Source organism: Bos indicus x Bos taurus, chromosome 15 (assembly GCF_003369695.1).
Source record: "Bos indicus x Bos taurus breed Angus x Brahman F1 hybrid chromosome 15, Bos_hybrid_MaternalHap_v2.0, whole genome shotgun sequence".
NCBI classification, from domain to species: Eukaryota; Metazoa; Chordata; class Mammalia; order Artiodactyla; family Bovidae; genus Bos; species Bos indicus x Bos taurus.
In genome coordinates, this window is record NC_040090.1 from 27463273 (window position 1) to 27475586 (window position 12314).

At 49.9% G+C, this 12314-nt stretch overlaps 1 protein-coding gene across 3 annotated transcripts in view; it reads right to left on the minus strand.

Moving 5' to 3' along the window:
- Positions 1–12314, minus strand: part of MYO7A (myosin VIIA) — a 103972-nt gene that overhangs the window by 88695 nt on the left and 2963 nt on the right. The window lies entirely within an intron of this gene.

Below are 12314 nucleotides of genomic sequence, written 5' to 3' on the forward strand. Positions count from 1 at the left end.
GACTGATGAAAGAGAGGCGGGCAAGAACCAGGACTCATAGACTCTTATTCACCTGGAGGTAAAAGCTGAATTTTATTCTAATCTTAAGAAGAGTGTTCTTTTTGGTGGTTCCCAAATTCCCTAGAGGGTAAAAGAACCTGGACATTCTAATGAAAACATCAAGCGGCAGTTAGAAAAGTAACAGCGGCTAAAATTGATTCACAATGAAATAAGCCCATATGGCCCAGTGCAAATAGCTCTGGGCTATGAGACTGGGTTATTGATATTTCTCCCGGATAGTTCTCAAGAGAAGACTCTTGAGAGTCCCTTGGACTGCAAGGAGACCCAGCCAGTCCATTCTGAAGGAGATCAGTCCTGGGGTTTCTTTGGAAGGAATGATGCTAAAGCTGAAACTCCAGTACTTTGGCCACCTCATGCGAAGAGTTGACTCACTGGAAAAGACTCTGATGCTGGGAGGGATTGGGGGCAAGAGGAGAAGGGGACGACAGAGGATGAGATGGCTGGATGGCATCACTGACTCGATGGACATGAGTCTGAGTGAACTCCGGGAGTTGGTGATGGACAGGGAGGCCTGGCGTGCTGTGATTCATGGGGTCGCAAAGAGTCGGACACGACTGAGCGACTGATCTGATCTGATCTGATGAGACTGGGTTTGGGGACCTGCTTGGGACCTCAGACAAGTCCCTGACCTCTTTGAACCTCAGTTTCCACATGCCTCAGTGAGGGGTGGGCTTGTTGAGTACCAAAGCCAACTTGCCACTGTTTCAGCTTCGTGTTCCCATCAGAACCAACCACTTTTCAGCCCCAGCTGAAACTATGAACTTCCCTTCGTGGGAGGTCAGCACATGTTAGAAACATGCTAGCTGCAAACCCAAGCTTTCTCCCAGAAAAACTAAGAAACTTTGGAGAGCCTTTGGGAGGAGAGGAGAACTCATGTGTTTGCTGAGTATCTACTGTTGCCCAGGCTGTATGGTTACTTCCCATAAACTGCCCTGTTTAATGCTCATGACTGCTTTAATCCCAAATCCAAGCTATGTTTCCTGCCACACTCCTTGCCCTCTCTAAGTGCTGACCCAGGACCACCGGACACACCCCTGCCCAGGCTATTCTGTTCCACATCCCCTCCTCCCCTCCCCATCTTTCCACTGAGTGGACATTTATCCAAGAGCAAACAGCAACTCTTCCCAACCCCTCCTCACTGCCCCACCTCTTTCCTCCTCCTCTCCACCCCCTGAAGAGTTAGTTCAGTCATTTGGAGCACATTTGTGGAGAGCCTGCTGTGGGCCAGTTTCATTCCAGACTCTGGGGACAGAGCAGTGAAGGGAAAGCAGAGGGTCTAGTAAGGGGAGCCCCAGGCTGACGCTAGATGAGGGGGCACTCGGAGGATGTGGGCAGCGGGCACATAGGGCCCCGTGAGCCATGGACGAAGTTGGACATTAAGTAGGACAAGAAGCTACTGGAAGATTTTGAAGCAGGAGAGGGTGACACGATGCATTTACATTTTTAAAAACTTCATCCTGAGAAGAGAACCCAGGCCTTCCTCCAGACTCCGGGCCCCTGGGCTTGCCCCTTACAGCCTGCACCAGGCTGGGTCATCACTGTGTGTGCCCACTCCTCGCTAGCCTGCAGCCCCCTGAGGGCAGGGCCGATCTGAGTCTTCCGTCTGTGATTCCCCAGAACCAAACATAGAGAAACTCTCTCAATGAGAAAGAGAATCAGAATGTGAGAGTGTGTGTGTGTGAGCATGGGTGTGAGTGTGTAAGAGGGAGCACATGACAGAGTTCATGTGTGTGAGAGAGAAAAAGAGAGACTACCTGATTCCCGGAGGCTGGCAGTGGCACCAGGACATTGCTCTCTGCACACTCAATACCCCTGCAGCCGGCCAAGTAGTGACTGACATGCTTCCCTGGAATTAACCATCTCACTGAACCTCATCACAACACTTCGACAGAGGATTCCACCTCTACTTCATCTCCTCAAAGAGGTCAAGACCCATGCCCAAGGTCACACAGGTGTTTTGTGGTAGAACCAGGAATGAAGTCCAAGACTGGCAAACTCCAAATCCAGTCCAGTCTCCCAACACCCCCACCCTAGGGCCCCGCCCTGAGCCCTGTTCTGCAAGCAGGACAGGAAACACTAATAGGGTTCCTGCCTGGAGACGCTTAGTGGACTCAAAATGCAAACTGGAAGCTCCAGCTGGGGGCACCAAAGCAAACAGAAGTGACTTTAGAACACTCCTAGCCAAGGACTGTCATCAGGAGGGCAATGACTTGATTTTCTCTTCTCTTGATCTGAACTTGAGGAAAGAAGCAAAAACGGCAGCTAAGAGGCTTCCAAGAGGACTCGGGGAGCTGAGAACCTCTGAGAAGACAGTTACCACTGTCCCATGGAAAGTACTTGGGGCATGAGAGTGCAGCTGGATTGTAAGTGTCCCCATTTTACAGATGAGGAAACTGAGGCCCAGAGAGAGAAAGTAATTTGACCACCACCACTCATCAGATCAGTTACTCATGAGACTGCAAACAACTGCAGGGCAGAGCCCGATCCCAAAACAAGGTGGATCAGGAAATGCTGATGGGTGAAGGACGGAGGGGAGGAGGGAAGATGTAAAAGAACACAACACTTTTTTGAGGGGCGGGAGGAGAGGATAGGAGCATTGGGCTCAGGTCTAGCCCCATTGGCTTCTCCCCACAACCGGACTCCAGGCAGCCTGTGACTGCATCTGGCCCCGTTCCTACAACCCTACCACCCCATTGTCAGGAGAACCCCACTGGGGAGCTTTCCCCCAATCAAAAGTTCCATTTGTGAGACTCCTGCCCCTGTGTGGCTATGTAAACTGGAGAAAGTAACAGCTTATCCACCATCAGATGAGCAACTCCCAGCCCCCACACAGTGGCTTCCTAGATGGATTTGCCTAAATGTCCTCAAGGGCACTTCACAACCCTAGCCCACACCCACCACAAACCATGGTAAAGAGTTCTGGATCCAGGTCCCAGTTCTGTCACCAATGCTGTGTGACTTTGGCTAAGTCTTTCTGTCTCTCTGGGCCTTAGTGTTCCCCAGCCTTAAAATGGAAGGAGTCAGTGCTTGGAAAGATAAGAGACCCATGCAAAGAGGAGTTGTCCTTGATGTCCACTTGCCTTCCCCCTAGGCATGAACCCAGAATCAGATCAATACTGACTCCCCCGCAAGGCCTTAGTCTCTTGGGCCTCCCTCCTCCCCTGGGGAAGGGTCTGAGGTTCAATCCCTGTTTGTGAAATGAAAACCAGTATGTTTTAGGACATATCCCTGCCTCTCCCCCCACTTAGGGGCTTCCCTAGTGGCTCAGCAGGTAAAGAATTCCCTAGTGCAATGCAGGAGACCGAGAAGAAGAGGGTTCAATCCCTGGATGGGGAAGATCCCCTGGAGAAGGGCATGGCAACCCACTCCAGTATCTTGCCTGAAGAATACCATGGACAGAGGAGCCTGGCGGGCTACAGTCCATGGAGTCGCACAGAATCAGACATGACTGAAGAACCTGAGCACGCAGGCTGCTCTTCCCTGGGATTCTCCAGGCAAGAATACTGGAGTGGGTTGCCATTTCCTTCTCCAGTGCATGAAAGTGAAAAGTGAAAGTGAAGTCGCTGGGTCCTATCCGACTCTTCCGGACCCCATGGACTGTAGCCTACCAGGCTCCTCCCTCCAAGGGATTTCCCAGGCAAGAGTACTGGAGTGGGGTGCCATTGCCTTCTCCAGAGCACGCAGGCATCCCCTCCTTTATCCTCATAATCACTCTGGGACACTGGTGGTCTTAGCCCTGTTTTCACAGGTGGGAAAGATGGTCCGACTGACTTGCCAGAGGGGTGGGTGAGTAAGGAAGTGTTCGGTTGCTAACCTTCAGGGAAGGAGGGGCCTCACAGGCCACGCTTTCTTTCTACCAGCTAGTAGGTGGAGGGCACCTGGAAGCGCTCCCTGCTCTGGACCAGGGCAAAGGCAGGGAATCCCCTCTGGGCACCTCCCGTTTTCCAGCTGCAGAAGCTCCCGGCTCAGAGGGGAAGAGAGGGGGCCAAGTGCACGCTGGGCACGGGAGGGTCGGAGGATCGGAGTCTGTATGCACCCTGGGGTTTTGCGACCCTGCGGCCCGCCCGGCTTCTAAAAGGCGCGTCCTCCCCGCACCGGCCCGGGGCTCACCGGCAGGACCGCGTATGTCTTCAGCGCCTGGTTCAGGCTGCGCACCAGCGCCCACTTGCCCTTGCCCGGCTGCTTGGCCCGCGCCTCTGCGACGTCGCCGGGGTCTGCGGCGTCCGCGGGGTTGCCGGGGTGGGCAGGAGGCTCCATGGCGCCGAGGGCCTGGTGGCGGCCGGCTACAGTGGCAGCACGTCTCGGGCTCCCTAATTCACCTAATCCCATACGCACCGGGGAACCCTAAACCCAGCCATCTGCCGCGGGCCCATGGCAACGGCGGCTTAGGTGACGCCTGCGGGCGGGAACTGGGAGGGGGCCCCCCCGGGTCGCTTTGCCCCCTTCCACCCTGGCTGGACCCCGACCACCTGACATCACTGGGGATTTCGGGCTGGCCTCACAGGGACCGCAGCCTGTGGCACCCAGGAACCGAGCTGCAGGGCTGGGCATAAAAGAGGCCCCTGGAACCTCACCTTGACTGCAGCTTTGAAGAAAATCAGTGTATTTTCTACAGAAAGAAACGTGGGGATGTTTTGGAATAGAACGCAATACACTTAGTGAATTTTTTAAGACTAAAGGCCAACGGCATCAAAGATCTTTCTGGTCCCATGACTGCCTCTGGGGAGTGAGGGTGGAAAGAAGTATTGAGGTTGGAGGGGGAGGGGGCTCTGTGGGGAAAGCCTGGAAGAGTCTGTCTCTGGTCCTCCCCCACCCTCCCAGGCCACCCAATGGGTGACCTCCAGCTCAAAGAGGAGGCACTGAGGCCTACAGGAGGGCAGCCTCTGGTCCCCAGGACAGCCAGATACCTCTAAGGGCTCAGACTAACCCGGCAGTGGGCATCAAGTCGGGCTCCTGTGTCCCGGCCACCACACAGGCTCCACTCCATGCTGGACCGCAAGCCACAGTGGCCACCGTCCACCCAGAAGGCATGGGATGCCCAGGCCCTGTGACTCTCCTCCTACACCTGCCTTCTCCGCTCTCCCTGCTTAGCTTTATCTTCCCCCTCTTTTCTCCTACGCACTCTTCAAGGTCTCATCTTTGGCCCTCAGCATTGTCTGGAATTCTGGAAGACCCAACCTTCTGCTCTAGACAAGCAAACCAGGGTGGGGAACAGGGGAATGGCAAGGAAAGAGATGGCGATGCCTCACACAGAACCCGGAGCTGCCCCTCCGGACCTGACCTTCCTTCTACCCCCATCTCCGTTCTAGCCTTGAAGACCCAGCACTCTGCCACCCAGCACATAGCTGACTGACTGCAGTGATTCCCAGCTACTTCCTGGGCCCCATCAGGGACACTGCTCTCAGGGGTCCTTCCCCGACTTAAGCCCAGAACAAGCACACATATCCCTCCCTGCCCACCCACTCAGGGGAGTTCATGGAAACAGGAACCAGACCCTAAGACACAAAAGGAGGGCTGGGGAATGGGCTTCTATCCTTCCATCTGTCCATTTAACCAACCTTCACAGGCTCAGACTAAGGCTTAGGGGATACCGTCCTCAGAGCTTCCAGCCTGGGGGATGGACAAGGGTGGTACCGCCAGACAAGGAACAGTTTAACCCTGGAGAGACAGGATAGCATGGCTGCCAAGAGGCTGGACTCTAGAACCAACACCAGTTTAATGCTGGCACGGCCATTCAAATGCCGTGGGACCTTGGGCAAGGTCCTCAACCTTTCTGTGCCTTTGTTTTCTCATTAGTTCAATGACAGTTTAACAATACCTCAGGAGGTGCTGCGAGGATTAAACAGGTTGTATGTAACTCAGGTCAGTGCCTGTTAGAGCAAACGCTGCATGAGTGCTGGTGATTACTAACTGAGCAAGTCATGTTGTTGTGGTGGTGTGATTTTTCAGGCAGACATGAGGGGGAAGAGTGTTCCCGAAGAGGGGACAGCAAAGCACAGAGAAGCAGAGGTAAGAAGGAAGAGATGGTAAAATAGGTCTGGTTGGTGGAGAGAGGCCCCCTGACAGAGAGCCAGTAGAGGACTGAGAGGCTGGCCCTCCCTGACCCAGACCCGCTGCTCGACCCTGGAGTACCCAGGCCGCTCCTGAGCTGGAGCCTGGGAGTGGGCCCTTTCCCTGCAAGTTGCACGCACCCCAGGCCTGGGAGGCAGGTCTCACGCTGCTGGGCCCTCTCTGGAGTCACACCAGGTTCCCTCCCAGAGCCAGGGTTCATGGCTCCCCGAGGCTTGTCTCCGGCTGTCTGGTCACACAGGACAGGGCCCCCCAGGAGGCGGCGTGCTCCACCAGGAGTGCTTCCCCTCCCTCTTCCCACCCTACCCCACGCAGCCACCAAGGCTGCACTTGGCCACGTGCCCCCTGGTCCCCACACTTCACTACCTTTTCTTTACTCCCTCTGCACCTCACACACCACAGTGCCACCTTCACCTCCACTGTATCACCATATGGTCCAGTTCTGACCCCCCTCCCCCCAATTTTAAATATGGGGAGATCTTGGTTCAGAAGGGGTAAAAGGGAACTAACCAAAGATGCATAGCAAGCTGGAACCAAAAAAAAAACCTTCCAGGAAATAATTATGCCAATTGTCATCAGTGAGTGATGTCAGCAAAGAGTAGAGAACTCTGCCGAGAACTCTTCAGAAACACCAAAACCCAGCAAAAATTGTCAGTCAACTTTACTAGAACTCTAGAAAATATGCACAAGTTGACAGTCACCATTGGAACACTTGAGGAAGAGAAAGGGGACTGAAACCCAGCAGGAGAACTGTGTGGTACTTCAACCCACTCATCCTTCTCCAGCCTCCACCTTGAGGATGGCAGCCTGTATCCTGCTAGGGGTTACTGGGGTCAGAGGGAACAGAACAGACCTTGATATCAAAGAATTATGGTGGTTTTAAACTGTCTGGGGACTCCCTGAAGGAATAGTACTAAAAGCTTGTCTTTATTCCCCAAGTAGGAACACCCCCAGGGTGGAGAAGTAGCTGTGGAGGGCAGGGGTGGGGTAGGGGTCAAAAACATCCAAAGGAAAATGAACTATCCACTGCCTTCTGGGGGTGGAAAAAAACACCAATTGGAGCAAACAGCTCCAAAAAGAAAAGCTCAAAAAGCCCGGAAGAAAGACAGGAGAATGAGGTGCTTCAGAGAAAAGGGGCTTTGAAAAGCATATACCGGGGAGTCTAGAAGACCACGTACACACCCAGGATTGGACAAATGTTCAGAGAAAGCATGAGATGACCATAAGCTCTGACCTCAAGCTCCATGCAGACAGGGAATAAAGGCTAAGGCCGAGTTGTAAATGACCTGAGAGGGCATTAAAGTCACACCCAAACACACACATGCACAGCCCAGCTGTAAAGATCAAGATTTTCTAGTTTTGTTTTTTTTTTTTTTTTGGCTCTAGATCGTTTAGAGACTTCAGTGACCACACACAATAGAGAATGTAGTCGCCATAAAAATAGTTCAGAAAAGTCATTAAACAAAACAACAATTTACAAATAAACAGCAACAACAAAGCCTGAGGAGGCGGAGAATCTGACTTCCAGAATTATCACGTTGTAATAATCAAAATGTCCAGTTTTCAACAACAAAAAAATGAGAGTTGCAAAGAAATAATAAAATATGGCCCGTTCACAGGAAAAAAAAAAAGTTGATAGAAAATTTCCCTGAGGAAGCCCAGACATTGGACTTAATAGACAAAGACTTTAATCAACAGTTTTAAATATGCGCAAAGCACTGAAGGAAACCAGAACAACATCTTACCAAGTAGAGAATATCAGTAAAGAAACAGGAATTATAAAAAGGGACCAAGTAGAATTCTGGAGTTCAAAAATAACTAATATGAAAAATTCAGTAGAGGTGTCATCAGCAGATTTGAAAAGGCAGAAAGAAAAACCAGCAAACCTGAAGATACTTGGAGATTATCCAGTCTGAGGAGCATAAAGATAAAAAAGGATTAAGAAAAATGAGAAGAGACTAAGAAACCTACAAGATACCATCAAGTGGATCAACATATGCACAGTGGGAATCCCAGAAGGATGGGAGAGAGAGGCAGAAAGAATATTTGAAGATATAATGATCCCAAACTTGATGAAAGATATAAAAATCTACACATCTATAAAGGTCAATAAATTCCAGGTAGTATAAACTCAAAAAAATCCTCACTGAGACACATTATAATCAAACTGTCAAAAGACAAGGGCAAAAAGAGCATCTTAAAAACGAGAGAGAAATGACTCATCATATACAAAGGATCTTCCATATGATTAGTTGCTAATTTCTCATCGGAAACCATGGATACCAGAAGGCAGTAGGATGATATACTTGAAGTACAAAAAGGAAAAAGAACATGTTTCAAACAAGAGTTCTGTGTGTGGCAAAAATATCCTTCGAAAGTGAAAGAGAAACTTGAACTTCCCTGGTGCTACAGTGGATAAGAATACACCTGCCATTGCAGGGGACACAGGTCCAATCCCTGGTTCGGGAAGATTCCACATGCTGTGGGACAAGTAAGCCCACGAGCCACAATTACCGAGCCTGCACTCCAGAGCCTTAGAGACGTAACTACTGAGTCCATGTGCTGCAACTCTGAAGCCCAAGAGCCTAGAACCTGTGCTCTGTAGCAAGAGAAGCCACCGCAGTGAGTTCAGGTACCACAACGAGGCGTAGCCCCCCACTGCCGCAACCAGAGAAAGCCCTCACACTGCAGTGAAGACCCAGCACAGTCAAATCAAATAAATAAATAAATAAATCATTTTTTAGAAAGTGAAAGAGAAACTAAGACATTCCCAGATAAGCAAACCTTGAGGGAGTTTATAGCTAGTGAACCTGCTCTATAAGAAATGCCAAAAGTAATCATTCAGGTCAAAATTAAATGGCACGAGACAGCAACTCAAGCCATACAAAGAAATAAAGGATCCAGTATGGTAACTACAAACGTAAATATAAAAGCCTGCCTTATTGTTATTTTTGTTTTGTAACTCTGCTTTTTTCCTATGTGATTTAAAAGACAAATGCATAAAATAACAAATCTATGTTAATGGGCTCATAGCATATAAAGATGTAATTTCTGACAGTAACGCTATAAAGAGAGAGGGCAGAAACTGTATAGAGTGTTTATATACTTCTGAAGCTAAGTTGGTGTCAACCCCTACTAGCTTGTTATTAAATGTAAGGTGTTAATTGTAAACCCCAGTAGAAAAAAATCTAAACTCCAGAGTAACAGCTAGAGAGAGTGGGAGAAATGAATGAGAAGGGAACCAAAACAATAGAGTGGGGAAAAAAATCAAACACAAAATAAGAGCTTGAGATTAGATATAGTAGATATGTACTATTATATATAAAATAGATAACCCAACAAGGACCTACTGTATAGCCCCCGGAATTGTATTCAGTATTTTATAATAACTTATAAGGGAAAAGAATCTGAAAAAATGTATGTGTATGTCTGTATCTATGTGTAACTGAAGCACTTTTCTGTGAACCTGAAACTAACACAATATTGTAAGTCAACTATACGTCAATAAAAAATAAAAAAGAAATTTTTAAGTCATCATAGAGGAGTTGAGGGGGGGAAGATATGACATATAGAAAAATAGCAAAATGGCAGAAGTAACTCTAAATGGAAATGAATGTAACTCTCTAATTAAAAGGTAGCAGTTGGCATAATAGGCTAAAAGAAATAAAACATAATCCAATGATATGCTATCATATCTATAAGAGACTCACTTTCGATCTAAAGACAGAAATAGGTTGAAAGCAAAAGGATAGAAAAACATATCCAAGCAAAATAGTAACCAAAAAAGAGCTGGGGTGGCTATACTAATATCTGACAAGATGGACTTTAAATCAGAAACTGTTACAACAGACAAAGAAAAACATTATATTTTAATAAAAGACTTAATCCAACTGTTACCAACAGTCCACAAATTTATCTTCAAACTTCACTCTGATCTATGAATCTGGGCAAAGTACATCTAGTCCCTCCACTGGCCTCACCATCGAGCCAGAAATCATATCTTACTTAAGCAGAGCAGCCTTCCCCGAGGTCCTCAAAGAAGCAGGTTACATGTACCATGGACCTCTGGGTTCTCACGAGCACTAGCTAGCCTTGCAACCTGGGGCAATTCCCTCTCCCTGAGACCACAGTCTCCCAGCTGTATGTGAGGGGCTACCGCAACGCCTCAAAGCCTTCCCTAGCACCACCACCCCCCACCCACCCCATATCACAGAAGCCTCCCCATCCCCAATATCCCTTCCACCCCACTCCACCCCCGCTTCCCCCAGGACTCCTGCTATCACAGTTCTGCTTACGGGGTGCCCTTGCTGCGTTTCAGGGCTGTCTCCGCTTTGGTCTGGAAACTCCTCCAGGACAGGGAGTAGTCAGTTTATCTCTGCATCCTTTGTGCCCAGCCTGGTACAGAGAAGGGGCTGAGTGCCACTTTGCTGGGTGGGTGGGTGAGACTGTGGCTGGAGGAAGTATCTCCTGGCACACTAGGAACCTCTAGACACTCCCCACCCCACCCCACCCCCACCACCACTCCCAAAGCCATCAGCATCATGGGTCTGCTCAGACCACCACAGGGTCCCTAGGAAGGAGCTCACGCTCAACAAATGTCCCTTCACCCAGCAGGGGAAGTCTGAGCTCCTCTCCTGAGCCCTGTGCCCGCTCCTTGCGCCACACCCTGTACCCTGCACAGCAGCCCCCTTGCAAGGTCTCCTCTCCTTGCGTGCTGCCCCCCTCACCAGCATGGCTCCCTATCCTATCCGGACCTGCCCCAGCTCGTGTCTAAATTACTTCGTCTGGGCTTCAATTTCTTCACCTGCGATATTGGCACAAAGATCCTTACCTCACTGCCTTATGACAATAAAATGAAATCAAGTATATAGAGTACCCAGCATATAGTAGGACGGATGTGGATGCTACTTAAAGGATTAGAGTCCTTAGCAAATGAGTAAAATTTTTTCCTGAGTGAAGAGATTTGGATTCTTAACACATCTTTATGAAGATGTTTTCGGTGCCTGGTACTCATGGGGGCTCCACACAAAGGCTAGGATGGGACCCTCTACATATGGATCAAGAATCATCATATTCTCTGTGGTCTCCTCAAAAAACTTATCCCAAATAAAGTGAAAGAGAGAAAAGAATGGAAAACCCTCATACACAGGAATGCTATGAATATGATTTTAGTAGTAGTAATTGTGGCAGTCAATCTTTTTTGAGCTGAGTCCATCACTGGGCAAGCATTGTCTAGTGTTATCATCTTTTGTCCTTAAATATCCCTTTGAGGCCTACCTGTCATTATGCCCTAGCCCTCCAAACCAAATGAGGGTGTAGCCACAATCACTCATTCATTCAGCACAGAGCTCCATCTTTGAGAGGGCTGGTACCAGGGCTAAGAGGCAGTGGGGGGCAGGATGAAGGCTGTCCCCCATTTCTGGGCTCACCAGGAGGCCCCAGTAAGGTAAGGGAAGAAGGTGGAGTGTGACCAGGCTCTAATGTGGGCAGGACAGGGAAGGGTCCCAAAGGCAGTGGTCACAGTGAGGCCTTAGAAGTCAGCCAGGAGATGGGAGACGAAGTGTTCAGAATGGGCAAGGGGCAGCAGGAGGAGGGAGGGGGACCTGGGAGGCAGATGAAAGAAGAAGCACTTTGATTGAACCCCTCCGGGCATTTCATTTTCTCAGCAGACAGGCTGGCAAAGGAGGTTTTTATCCTTGTTTTGACAGATAAGGAAACTGAGGCTCAGGAAGGCTGAAGGACGCACTCAAAGTCCACAATAGCAAAGCCCAAGACGAGCTCAAGGCTGTGTGGCTGGCTGGCTCCCCAGAGCTGGGACCTCATTCAGGACCAGAGAATTAACAGGAATGTGCTTTCTGTGTGAGGGGTGGGCAGAGCCAGGTTCAGGTGAGGTGGGCCAGGGTTTGGGGGCAGGTTGGGAGAGGGTGGCCATCGAGGCAGAGATCTCCTGAGGGAAAACGCCCTTGGGGGCTATGGGTGACCCAAGCCTTTCCTCTGGAGTCTGCAAATGTCCCCATTCGCCCATCTCTGCCTGCAGCTCAGTTCCTGGCACCCAGCCAACACTCGGTGACAGTGACCTTCCCTTTTTTGGTGGTCTTGGCCATCTCTGACAGTCCTTTGAAAGGACTCTCAGGCCCAGGGGCTCTAGAGGGGGTCTCCTCCAGCCCCAGGACAGAAGTCTGTCT